Consider the following 14081-nt stretch of genomic DNA (forward strand, 5'->3'; position numbering starts at 1 on the left):
AAGGTGGCACAACCTCTTTGCCGTCTCCTACAAAAAGAAGTGGCGTTTGAATTCACCAAGGAGTGCACGACATCATTCAACCAACTCAAGGAGTTGTTGACTACGGCACCAATCATTATCCCACCGGATTGGAGCCTACCTTTCGAGCTTATGTGTGATGCGTCCGATTATGCGTTAGGAGCTGTTTTGGGACAAAGGAATGACAAGAGGCCGCATGTCATCTACTATGCCTCACGGACGTTGAATGATGCGCAGTTGAACTATTCCACTACGGAAAAAGAACTTCTTGCCGTTTTTTTTGCTTTAGATAAGTTTAGATCATATTTAATTGGGACTAAAGTAATTGTTTTCACTGACCATGCAGCTTTGAAGCACTTGCTCACTAAAAAGGAAGCCAAACCGCGGCTAATTCGTTGGATGTTGCTACTTCAAGAGTTCGATATTGAGATTCGTGACAAGAAGGGAAGTGAGAACGTCGTGGCTGACTACCTAAGCCGCATGATGCATAATGAGGAGTCCCTACCCATTGTCGAGACATTCCCCGATGAACAATTGTTGTCCATAAAGGTTAGTGAGCCTTGGTATGCCGATTTGGTGAACTTTTTGGTGTCAAAACAAATTCCAAGCAGTTTCACTAGGCACCAACGTGATAAACTTAGGCATGATGCACGGTTTTATGTGTGGGATGATCCATATTTGTGGAAATTTTGCCCGGATCAGATTGTACGTCGATGTGTGCATGATTCTGAATTTCGTTCAATTTTAAGTTTTTGTCACACATATGCATGTGGCGGTCACTTTGGCACACAAAGAATAGCACTTAAGGTGTTACAATGTGGGTTCTATTGGCCTAGTATCTTTAAGGATGCTAGAACTTTTTGCTTAACATGTGATAAATGCCAAAGAATGGGTAACATAGGTGCTAGGGATCAAATGCCGCAAGTTTCTATCCTTAATGTTGAAATTTTTGATGTTTGGGGAATTGATTTTATGGGTCCCTTTCCTCAACTCAATGAACTTGATGAGATACGGCATGAGGCGTACGAGAATGCTAGCATTTACAAGGAGAAGACCAAAGCTTTCCATGACAAGATGATTCGAGGCAAAACATTCTCCATAGGCCAGAAAGTGATCTTGTTCAACTCCCGTTTACGGTTGTTTCCTGGTAAGTTACGTTCTAAGTGGATTGGACCGTTTGTTATTACTAATGCTTTTGTTCATGGTGCAGTCCAAATCCAAAGCTTGAAAACGGGACATGAATTCAAGGTGAATGGGCACTAATTGAAGCCCTATTATGAGCACTTTGAGGAGCATGTCGTGGAGGACATCTCCCTGCATGCCGTGGGCTCCAATGAGGAGTGAATGAGTTATTCGTCCGGCTGCAAGACGTTAAAGCAAGTGCATCTTGGGAGGCAACCCATGTATTCAAATAAGGAAGATTTTTGAATCGCTCCACAATCAGTTTTGCGTTTCTAAAAACCTTCCCTTTTCTACAGTTTTATTTTGCCTTGATTACCATTTTTATTTGTTGCTTGTTTAATTGTTTTTTGTGTGGGTTTATTTTTGAAACACTGACAGTTATGCAAGGTATTTTTACATTTATAAAAAAAGAAAGGAACATTAAGCATATAAATACAAGAGGGAGCCTTCACAAAGGCTGCTTAGGAGAAGTCTCAATAGTCGACGGAGCCTCAGCAGTCGGTGGGGCCACAGAAGGAGGAGGTATCGGAGGTTGATCATTTGGAGCTTCACTACGCGGTACAGCCCCAGAAGACGAAGGCAAATGCTGTTGGAACAAACCCACAAACCTCCGATGATCAAGTAAAATCTGACCATCAGATTCCTGCATCTGGTCAATTTTCCTCTTCATGTTTGTGGCATAGTTGTGTGCGAGCTTGTGCAACTGTTTATTCTCATGCTTGAGTCCTCTAATCTCCTGTTTGAGACTTATCACTTCAGCCGCCAACGATTCAACTTGACGAGTTCGAGCAAATAGGCGTTGGGCCATGTTGGACATAGAACCCGCACACCGCACACTAAGAACCAGAGACTCCTTAACAGCCAATTCATCAGACCGTCTGGAAAGCAGTCTGTTATCTTTAGGAGTGACAAGGTTCCGGGCCACCACCGCAGCGGTCATGTCATTCTTCATCATTGAATCCCCAAGGTAAGAGGACCAGTAGGGGATATGAAGGATGGGCGCCATATGTTGTCTGGAGAAGGCGGGACTGCCTGTTCACCAAGGTTCAAGTCAAAACGATGGTCGGAAGGGCCAGACATTTTCAAAGGTGTTAAAGAAAGAAGAGGTCGGACAAGTCAAGATCGTAGAAGTGCAAGAAGGGAGTTTTCTATAGGCAAAATTCAAGTGTGCTTTGAACGTCCTGCGTACCTCTATAAAAATCAGCATGTGATGGGATTTCAGAGATTGAAGAGGCGAGTTCAGAAATCGAAGAGGCCAACTAAAAAAATCAAAAAGGTGCTAGCTTTCTCAAAAGTTGGGCTTGCTCAGAAACCACGGCCAATCTTCTTTTCCAGATTTGTCCGCACTTGTCACATGCCACCTCTGCACTCGACGGGATTTCAGAGATCGAAGAGGCAATTCCAGATATCGATAGGCATTTGCTTTTCCAGACGTGTCAGCATCTGTATATTAAGCTTTACAGAAATCACGGGCAGTTTTTCGAAGCACCGATTCCAACCATCTGCTTTTCCAGACGTGTCAACATCTATCACATGGAGAATCAGCTTTGTGAAAATCACGGGCAGTTTGTCGAAACGCCGATTCCAGATATCGAAGAGGCACTTGCTTTTCCAGACGTGTCAACGCCTGTCATATGCACACTCAGCTTTACGGAAATCACGGGCAATCTGTCGACGATTTCTGGTGAAGTAGAAAGCACGTGAAGTTTACTGTTCAATCATCCAACGGTTGCCGACAAGAGTGAAAAAACAGTACCGGTTATTATTTCTTATAAATGTCGACCTTCACCTTCCATGGCAAGGCAGGCATACATAACCTTCCGTCATCTCCGAGAATGCCTTTCCAACAAACCCTCTCGAGTCACTCAGTGTCCCTTATTCCTTGGGGTACCTCTGCAAACAACCTATCCAAAGCAAAAGTATTTCATATCATGAAGGTTGAAAGCAAGAGTATCTCATATCATGCTTTCTCCCTGTCCTTCTCCTTGTCGTTGTTTTAGGACCAGGAGAAAGTGAGTAATCAGCCAGCACTTGGTATCAATCTTCCGATCTAGAACCGACTGCCTGGAACCCCTTCCTGATTGCTTACCTAGCCTTGCTCTCGAGTACTCATCTTCATCATCTTATGCTTCCGCTTTGTCTACCACATCTGCCTGGGGAACAGATAAGGGAAGTGAAAATGATACCTCGAAGCATGTGGAGACAATTTACCAATTCATCCTCAGCTAGGGACAAGGAGAAAGAAAGCAAGATGTGGGCACTTAGAAAGATTGAAGAAAGAAACAGACCAACACCTTTACCTCGTGCCTGCCCGCCGTGCAGAAGAAACAAGCAGAGAAGAATGCAGACTGCACAATCAAATCATCCCAGCAGAATGAGTCTGATTTGAAACCAAGGAACTCTCATATTTCTCGCTCAGAATTCCAAACCAGTTCGAGATCAAAGCTGTGGAAAGTCAACAAGATCATCTATCTCCAAAACCAGATTTGCATTCTTAAACTCTACTCTGTCTGGTTTTTACTTTGCCATATTTGTCATGTTTATTCGTTAATTGTTTGTTTGCTTGTTTTTGTGTGAGTTTATGCTTAAAACATTGAGGACAATGTTTGATTTAAGTGTGGGGGGGGGGGGTAACCAAGTTGTTTTGCATGAAATTCGTAGGAGTTTATCACCCATTACTTCTAGTGTTGTTCCTTGCTGTTTTAAGTGTTTTTAAGCTATTTTGGAGTATTTTAGTGTGTTTTGACATGAAAATCTCATAAAAATTTGAAAAATTGTTTTGAAAAAAACCAAAAAGAGTTGTTTTTGTATGTGTCTTAGGGTACCTTCCAACACAATGATGAGGATTTGGTTTTTAATTACATGACTGTTAAAGAGAGTTATAAACATGGATGAACATTTGATTTACTCTTTGGTGTATGCTTGGTTGTGGTTATAATTTATGAATTCACATGCAATCATAAAGGAAAAATCAGTTTTGTAACATGTTTGAAAGAAGGAACTCAAATGTACGCTACAACCTTGTGAGACTTGAGCCTAAACGTTTATTTGGAGAGTTAATAAACTGTGCATCATTGTTTTCTAAAGTCGTTGCAAGATCTCATTATTCTTTGCTTAGTTGCTACTTAGAAGGCGTTTCATCATTTAGTTCCAAATGCTAGAACTCATGCCTATTTCATACAAAGCATGTTATTGATTTGCATAACACATATTCAAGATGAAGTTGTTTAGTGAGTCGAGAGCCAAAAAGCCTATCCCATTCATTATATGTTTAAGTTTAACCCCGTTGAGCCTTGTTTAGCCTACGTTCTTTGTTAACCCACACTATCCTCACCTAGCCTAGATTAGGACCATCCATACCCTTGTTCTTGAAGCATAGTAAAGCATGACTCAAATTGAATTCCTTTTGATTAATGTATTGCAGAAAACAAGTGTGGGGGAAGTGATTCTTGTGTGTGTGTGTGCCAAAGTCCTTAATAAGGCACGGGTCGAAAAAAAACAAAAAAAAAAAGTTGTGAAAATGTATGAAAAAGAGTTCTAAAGTGTTGTTTGTTGAAGAAATGGTCCAAAACATTGAATTCGGCCCTAAGTGTTGCTTAAATCTTCCATTTGTGTTAAAAGTTGATTTCTGCATTCTAAAGTGAATTCTAAGTTTCGATTTCATTACTTTGCTTGCTATTGCTTTAAGAACGTTTGTTATCCCTATCTTTCCTTTGTTAACCATTACCCCAAGCCCTGTTACAACCCTTGACTTCTATCTTGAGTGTTATGTGTTTCAATTTGTGGAGTTTGAATTTGGTATGAGCATATGGTGTCACTGGTTCTCGCATCTAAGTTGTAGCATTCCATTATGAGATCATATCTAAACATGCTTAATAACTCCAGAAATTGCTTTCTTTGTAACACATATATGTGAGTGTTCGTTTCCATGTTTACATCAATCTTCTCACATATAACTAGTGTAGGGTGTGTAGTCAGAAAATGTGTGAAAATAGAGAGTATCTTGTAAGCAATTGAGCAAATTCTCTAAGGCATGTTACTACATTCAAAACATCATTTTAATTGGTTAAATGTGAACTAATAAGTGGTGACTGTGATTAAGTATGTGCTCAAGTGTGAAGATAACTAAAATCTGAGGGAATAATGATTTTTAACATGTCATGTGCATTGGAAATCCCTGAGGCAAATGTTGGAAGGATTAGAATGTGTTTTATTTACTTTGTTTTGTTTGTTTGTTTCCTTTTGCTCGAGGACTAGCAAAAGCAAAGTGTGGGGGAATTTGATAGGAGCATATTTATGCGACTTAGTTAACATGTTTTCTTGCATTTACTTAGTTAGTTATTGCTTATAAGAGTGTTTTAAGCTATTTTCGTGTGTTTGTAGGTCCTAATAACAAAGTTGGAAAGAAAGTGCATTTTGGTGCAATTTGGAGCAATTTTGGGCCAAAATGGATTGCATGCATATGAAGCAAGTGGGATGGACGTTTTTGGTGTTTTAAAAAGGGTTTCAACACATGCAAAAATCTGAATAATGAAGTTGAAGTGTGGAAGTGTGCAGATACATACACCTAAGGAACAATTTGAAAGGAAAAGAAGTGAAAGATGCCATTTGTTGGATTGCTTTACAAGATGTATTCACATTTTCAGCAACTACAAACATAATTGCAAGTTGAAATGATGCATAGCATGTGTGTAGAGGTGTAAAGTGGTCAAAAGTTGATGTTTGCAAGATGAAATGATGCAAAACATGTGTGTGAAAGTTGTCTAACAACTAGTACATGTGGAAAAGGGATGGAATACAAGGCAAATGCATCAGAAATTGAAGAATGAAGGCACATGGACAGCTACAAAGGAGTTGAATTAGCAAAAAAGGAATGATTGCCTTTGGTTAAAGGCAAGACACAATGATAAAAGAGCTTGTAAACTAGCTGTTTTTGCATCATTTTGGTCTTTGTTTGTATTGTTTATTGAAGCCACTTGAGTGATTCTTTGCTTTGGAGCTTCTATAAATAGGGAGTGAAGGGAAGAACACTACACATTACACTACATCAAAAAAATACAATCAGCCACACCACCCATTCTCCATCCATTCTTTTAGCCAAACCCATCTACACATTCATACACTACATCACAAACACATTTTCAGCCATCTTTCTCTCTTTTGCCACACCCCCCATCCATCCTAAACACCACCATACCATCTCCCATCCATTCCTCCATACAAATACCATCCAAACCTGTCCCCAAAACCTTGTGCCGCAGCAAAGAGGAAGGAGGAGAAGCCTTGGACATGCATGCCATTCAAGTTAGGATTGCTGGAACGTTTTAGGTGTTTTCTTTCCCTTGTTTTCAATGTTTAAATTCAATAATCTTTGCTTTGTAAGTATGAGGAACTAAACCCCCCTTTGGCTAGGGGGAATTCGAAACCATGTTTATGCTTGCTATATGATTTGATTACTTTCAATTGCGTTTCATAAGTTGTGAATTAAATTTACTTATCTACATGAATTAAAACTTATTTGTGTGTGTTGGTTGAGAGTGCACGCTTAATTTTCATGCATAAGTTTGATGCTAGGATATAAGGGAATTTCACCTAATCGTTATGAACTTATATTCAAAAGTAGTAAAGGTTGTTGATCACAATTGTGTTAAGTAAATTCTTGGCAGAAGTTTTATGCAATTCATAGTAACGAGTGTCTCGCCAATGCTTATGATTTTCATAGAACTTAATGATCTTTGCTTGTATCTTTGTTATGCAATTCATGCAGGGAACTTGTGAGGAATGCTTTGGGTTGTCATATGCAATTCATCCAATTCGATAACTTTAGGAAAATCTGAGGGTTAATTAGTGCAATTCACGGTTAATTTGGGGCGTTGGGAATTCATGGTTTATTGAGAAGCAATTGGAAATCGTTTTGTATGCAAGTGTGACATGTGTGGAGAAGAACCCCTTAGCTAGCTTTCCATCCATTCACTTTTATCAAATTCGTTTTAGAATCTGTTCAATTTACAAAGTTTGTTCTTGTTTTCAATTTTCGTCAAAACTCAATCCCCATTTATTTTGAAGTGTTAGATTGGTTAGAAATCAATTTACTTTGTGTTTTTAAGTGTCTTGAGTCAAGTCATAACCCAATTTCGTCCAAATTAGTGTTAGGTGTTCAAAACTGCCCAGAAAGTGTTTTTAAGGCAGTTTTGAGTGTTTATTTGCTGTTTTGAGTCTTTTGGTTTGTTTTGGTGTTTTATAGTTTAGTTTTGCATTCTTTGAGTCTAGTTTAGTGTTTTAAACTTTGTTTTTACGTTCTGAGTTAGTTTCAAGTGATTTGGCAATCCCTCCTAATCCCCGGCCTAGAACGATCCCTACTTACATACTTTGCTACAATTGATAAAAAGAGGGTTTAATTTGTGTGCTTATATATTTCGCATCAAACCCCCCACGGCAACACCAAGTTAATGAGGTAAGTTCAATGGCCGAAATTCAATCTCAATTGGCTAATCTCACTGTTCTTGTGTCACAGGTTGTTAAAGGATCCAAAATGCAAGCAACAAGTACTTGTGGCGTGTGTCTATGCAAGGACACCCGTCTGCTCAATGCCCTCAATTGATAGAGAATGGGGGATGGGAAAGTGCCAATGCCATTGGTTATCAAGGCCAAAATCAGCCAAAGTATAATCCATACTCGAACACTTACAATCCGGGCTGGAGAGATCACCCAAACATGAAGTCAAGGGAGCATCAACAACCTCAACAACAAGGCGGATTTAGATAGCCACCTCCCGGGATATTTCAAAGGCCATTCGCACCAACACAACCTCATCCACAATCTACCCAACCAAATTCAAGTTCGTCAATGGATAGCGATAAAATTCTTCAAATACTAACTTCATTGACGCAGGGATTACAAAATCAAGCCAAAGGTCTCAAGTCATTTAGTGTTGGACACTAAGACAAACACATAGGTGCTTGAAAGAGTAATCGAGTACACTGAACAACGATCAAAAGAGAGTTCGAACATACATGTCATGTAAGAACTCGTAAGTTGCAATATGCAAAGTAGTCCTTTGACCTGAGGCATCATAAATGTCTAATGGTTAGGTCCTTGATCTTTGATCATGTCAAAGACGTTCCATTGAAAGTGTCCACGGCATTGTTGGGGTCAAGCTATCTAGTCATGTAGGCATATGAATGCACAACAAGGGATCTCTAACCTTCCATGGTAGAAGGTGAATACTCTAAGATATGATTCGAGAGTCTTTGGCCAAAGCATATGAATATGACTTAGGAAGTTTGTTCCAAATCATATTCAATTGAATCATATAGAGAAGTATCACATTGGATAGTACACATGAAACAAACTATCACTCAAACAATGTGATTAAGAGTATTGTATTAGAGAATGACCATATTGCGTTGTAGTTGTAACTGGATAGGTTCTCCAACCACTTCTACTTAGCTTGGGTAACCATGACATGCTGCTAGGTGTCACTCATGGTTTGTGGAAGCCCTGAAGATTAGCAAAAACTAATATTAATCAAAGGGAGAATTGAAATGTAGTTTCAATTCATAATCGATCGTTAAGAGTAAAAATCACCCACTGCCTCGCTAATTGGAACCTAATGGATCGTACACCGAGTAAGGATGAAAGTGAAGAAATATAAATGAGATGGATAAGCAATTAAATGGTTTAATTGAGAATGGTCAAGATTAATTAATTAGTTAATTAATTTTACAAAAGGTTCGTATTGGGCTTTTAAGTTAGTTTTGGGCTTCTGATGTATACATTAAATCTGTCTAAGATATCATCCTTATTTGGCAGTTTTGTGATGTTTTTGGATCAAGCTAGTTGTGTTTTTACATTATTTGGTGTTAGTGTGCAGCCAAGTGTGTTTTAGGATCAATGGGAAGACAAATGAAGTAAAAACAACCCTTTTTGTAGCTGAACATTATTCCAAACGTGGAGAAGGCTTTTGAGGAGTAATTTGAAGTCCCAAATGAGGAATATAGAACTACTTTGGCTGCTGGAATTTCAGGAACACATGTGGAAGTGTAAGGTGGAGCATTCGGCCATAATGGGTGATTCTAGGCAAGACAAAAACATTGAATTCAGATTATGTGGTTTTAAACACCAAAACATGCAATCACATGCATGTTTTCAATCTTGCCGTGCATTCCATTCCCTTTTTGCACCAAGAACATGCACTTCCATTACTTAATGCCACATCCGCACCTCCAAAACATGCAGCCACATGCATGTTCACAATCTTGCCGTGCATCTCCTTACATTTCCAGCCCTCTTTTGCAGCAGCACATGTGCTTCTATTAAACTAATCCATTCAGCCACTTGTACACCTCAAAGCAAAGCCATGCCGTGCACATTCATTCCCTTTTCCAGATTTGTTCAACCAATTCCAGGTTGTCCATTTCAGCTTTGCAGCAAACACACATGCATGTTCAATTAAAATAGCTATATGTATGCATCTACACCTTGTGCCGTGCATCCACCACCTCAGAAATCACTTCATTCCATCATCATTCAGATTGGCAGCTTCATTCTTTGGCTAGACAGCCGCATGTTCTCCCAAGAGATTTCAATTTAAAGTCCATGCAATCTCACTTCTAAAAAAAGGCTCGACCATACCACCATTCACACACCTAGCAACTCCATTTTTCTGTCCATTCTCTCTTCCATCCGCAACAACCATTCATCCACAGCAGCTCATCCTTCATGTTACAACACATCTGGAGAACCAAGACCGAAGGCCATTCTTGAAGGATTTCAACATCAGTTTTGCTTCAAGGGTTTCTTCTTCTCAATTCTATGTTCATTCATGTTATGTATTTCTATGTTAAAACGTTTGTAAACATGAAATGTAACTAATCTCTTCTTAGGGATTCGATGTAGCCTAGCAAGAAACCCATGTAGTTAATTCATAATGCTCATTTGATCCTTTTATTTCTTGTTTCATTTTCTGATTTCATTGTGACTTTGTGTGTTAATTCTAATGCTTGATCACCACTTGAATTAATCACAGGTTGTATAGCCAAAATTAGAAGCACACATCATGCATAATTTTGGTAGATATGGGAATGATTGAGGGAGATGTTTGGCAAACATCCTGCTGTGTGTCCCCTTTGGTTTTGTGAAAGTTTCTTATGTATAAAACATCCTTGGTTGAGAACCAAAGTTGCACATCACAATTTGGTTCTTGACTAGGATGATTTGATCAAATCCACACATCATATGGTTGATCATATCTAAGTGAAACAAACTCAAGAAATAGGTAAATGAATGAGCATAAACTGATTTAACAAACATGGGATTGATTTAGCTATGGTGAAACCGAATCCCTAGTTTCATCTCCATTGGTGTTATTCCATTTTATTACTTGTTGATTCATTCACTTGTGTTCACTACATTTTTGTGAGTTTTCAAGTTACACAACAACAAATCTGTCTAAGTTGCTTAGTTTAAGTCATTTAATATGGTTCTTGCAAAGCAAGTGATTGTATAGGTCCAATTAGTCCTTGTGGATTCGACACCCTTACTTGTGCTATTATACTCAATATGTTTTAGCATTAGGAAGGAGTAAAACATATCAACAACAAAAATGGCGCCGTTGCCGGGGACTGATTTCAGTCCCTTGTAATTGCTTGTTTAGTTATGAACCATTGTTATTTTCATTTTAAGTAGAGTACTAATTTATATTCAAACTTGTTTTATTTTGTTTTCAGGTAGTTTATGTCAAATAGACTTGTTGAGTTAGGCCAAAGAATTGAACGGTTAAAGGGCAACACTTTGGACAACTTTGTGCCAACAAGTTCATCATTTGTCTGAGACGAAGAGGAAGGGAATTCGTCTAGTTCCACAAGTGAAAGATCTGAGCACATTAATTGGGAAAGAGAAGAAGAAATGGCTGGCAACCAAGATGAGCTTCGAGCCTTGGAGGACTTTGCTCAACCAATCATACCAAATTCACCTTCATGCATCTTGCTGCCCACTGAAGCTAGAAACTATGATCTTAAATCTTCACATTTCCATATGTTTCCCTCTTTTTATGGCATACCTAATGAAGATCCTTTAGCTCATGTTAAAGAATTTTACAATGTTGTGAGTGGTTTGCCTTTGCAGGGAGTAAGTGAAGCAAATTTGAGGATGAGAGTGTTTCCCTACACCTTGAAAGATAGGGCCAAGAGTTGGTTGATGACTCTAGCACCGGGTTCCCTCACCACATGGGATGCCGTGGCTAAGAAGTTTTTGGAGAAGTTCTTTTCCACTCAAAAGACAACCACATTAAGGGGACAAATCTTCAATTTCAAACAAGATGATGGAGAACCTTTCAATGAGTGTTGGGAGCGATTTAAAGGCCTCTTGTTGCAATGTCCACACCACGGGTTACCTCTTCATTTACAAATGCAAATTTTTTATGATGGATTAACCCAAACATGTCAATCAACTGTTGACAATGCAGCAGGTGGAGCTTTGAAGAAAAAGAATGCCCAAGAGTCATACAACATTTATGAGATGTTGGGGTCTAATGCCCAACACAAAGATTTAAGGGGTAAGAAAGTTGGAGTATATGAAACAAGCTCTAATCATGAACTTTCATTGCAGGTAGCTAACCTAGAAAAGAAGCTTGAAGCCGTGCTCAACATGGTGCCAAAAGCAAATGAGGTGTGTGCCATTTGCAACATACCAAACCACCTTACTCATCAATGTCCATCTAGGGAAGCCTACCCCGAATTTGTCCAAGAGCAAGTGAACCTCATGAATTCTTACAATCAAAGGCCAAGGAATGATGTGTATTCAAACACGTATAACCCAGGGTGGAGAGATCATCCCAATCTTTCATGGAAAAACAACAATTTCCAAAACTTCCAACCAAAACCTGCCCCTACACTTGAGGATACGGTTAAGTTGTTAGCTCAAAACACCTTGCAATTCCAACAAGCCACAAATAGCACTTTCCAACAACATTCGGCGGCTTTAAACAAAATGGAGACACAATTGGGACAAATTGCTGATGCCTTGAATCAAAGAGAGGTTGGAAAGTTTCCAAGCTAACCCGTGATACTCCAAAGGAACCAAGAGCAAGCTAAAGCAATCACTACACTTAGAAATGGTAAGGTTATCAATAATAGAGTTGGCAATGAAGTTACTAATGAATTTGATCATGTGAATGCAGGGGTTACTCAAGGAGAAAATGAGAAACCAAATGAGGAACCAAGCCATGCCAATTCCTCATTTGAAGTACCAAATCTTCACAAGGCCGAGAAGCCTTACACTCCACCAATACCATTCCCTGGAAGACTTGCCAAGAGCAAGCAGGATAAGTCATTTAAGGACATTTTTGATATTCTAAGTAAAGTGAATGTTAACTTACCGTTGCTTGATGTCATTAGGAACATGCCAGCTTATGGGAAATTCTTCAAAGAGTTAAACAACTACAAAAGGAAGTATGGACCACATGAGAAAGTAGTGGTGTCTGAGAATGTAAGTGCAGTGTTGCAAAGAAAACTCCCACCAAAGCTCAAGGATCCAGGAAGTTTCTCTATCAACATCACCATAGGGGACAAGAAAGTAGAGAAGGCAATGCTTGATTTGGGTGCTAGCATCAACTTAATGCCTTATTCCGTGTACCTTCAACTAGGTTTGGGGGAATTGAAAGCCACCACCATTTCATTACAACTTGCGGACAGATCCGTGAAATATCCAAGAGGTATAGTAGAGGATATTCTAGTTCAAATTGATAAACTAATATTGCCTGCGGATTTTGTAGTGTTGGACATGGAAGAAGCGCCTATACATGACCGAGAGTTGCCTATTTTGCTTGGAAGACCATTCATGGCCACGGCCAAGACCATCATTGATGTGCAAAATGGACTCCTCACTATGACAGTGCTAGGAGAGACCGTGCAATTTAAAGTGTTTGAGTCTCTTTCTCATCCTTCTTCATCACTTGAGTGCTATGCCATTGATGTGCTTGATTCAATTGTTTTCTCTAAGTTCTTGCAGGCACAATCTAGTGAACCATTACAAACTGTTTTGACTCAATCTCAAGATGAGTTTGATGAAGAAGATGCACTCATGGAAGTGGTAGCTACCTTGGAAGCATTGGCACCGTATCCTTTAAATGTTTCACCTCTTGTTGAGCATTTAGAATCATCTAGGTCACATTTAATACCTTCCATTGTTAAGGCACCAAAACTTGAACTTAAACCACTTCCACCACATCTTAAATATGCATATCTAGCTGAATTTGAAACTCTTCCTGTTATCATAGCTTCTGACCTGAATCCAAATGAAGAAGATAAACTAATGAGGGTGTTAAAAGAGTCTAAATCAGCTATTGGATGGTCTATTGCAGATATCAAGGGGATAAGCCCTACTATGTGCATGCATAGGATTCTTTTGGAGGATGGATCAAAGTCAACCCGTGAGCCACAAAGAAGGCTCAATCCACACATGAAGGAAGTTGTGAGGAATGAAGTGTTGAAATTGTTAGATGTGGGAATCATATATCCCATTTCTGATAGCAAATGGGTGAGTGCTATTCAGGTGGTACCCAAGAAGGTGGGAATCACAGTGATGAAGAATGAAAACAAAGAGCTCGTGCCCACAAAGCCCACGGCTAGTTGGCGTGTTTGCACCGACTACAGGAAGTTGAATTCTAGCACTAGAAAAGATTACTTTCCTATGCCTTTTATAGATCAAATGCTTGAGAGATTGGCAGGTTACTCACACTATTGTTTTCTGGATGGTTACTCAGGTTACAATCAAATTACAATTGCTCCAGAGGATCAAGAGAAAACTACATTTACTTGCCCATTTGGCACATTTGCATATAGGAGAATGCCCTTTGGACTTTGCAATGCTCCAGCAACTTT

At 39.3% G+C, this 14081-nt stretch overlaps 1 non-coding gene across 1 annotated transcript; it reads right to left on the reverse strand.

The window, feature by feature from the left end:
* Window positions 1-11480: 11480 nt before the first annotated feature.
* Window positions 11481-11591, reverse strand: LOC139192628 (small nucleolar RNA R71). Its single transcript, XR_011576843.1, has one exon. It is a non-coding gene; the product is annotated as a small nucleolar RNA R71 (small nucleolar RNA).
* Window positions 11592-14081: the final 2490 nt, after the last annotated feature.

Source organism: Malus domestica, chromosome 15 (genome assembly GCF_042453785.1).
Source record: "Malus domestica chromosome 15, GDT2T_hap1".
Classification (NCBI taxonomy): Eukaryota; Viridiplantae; Streptophyta; class Magnoliopsida; order Rosales; family Rosaceae; genus Malus; species Malus domestica.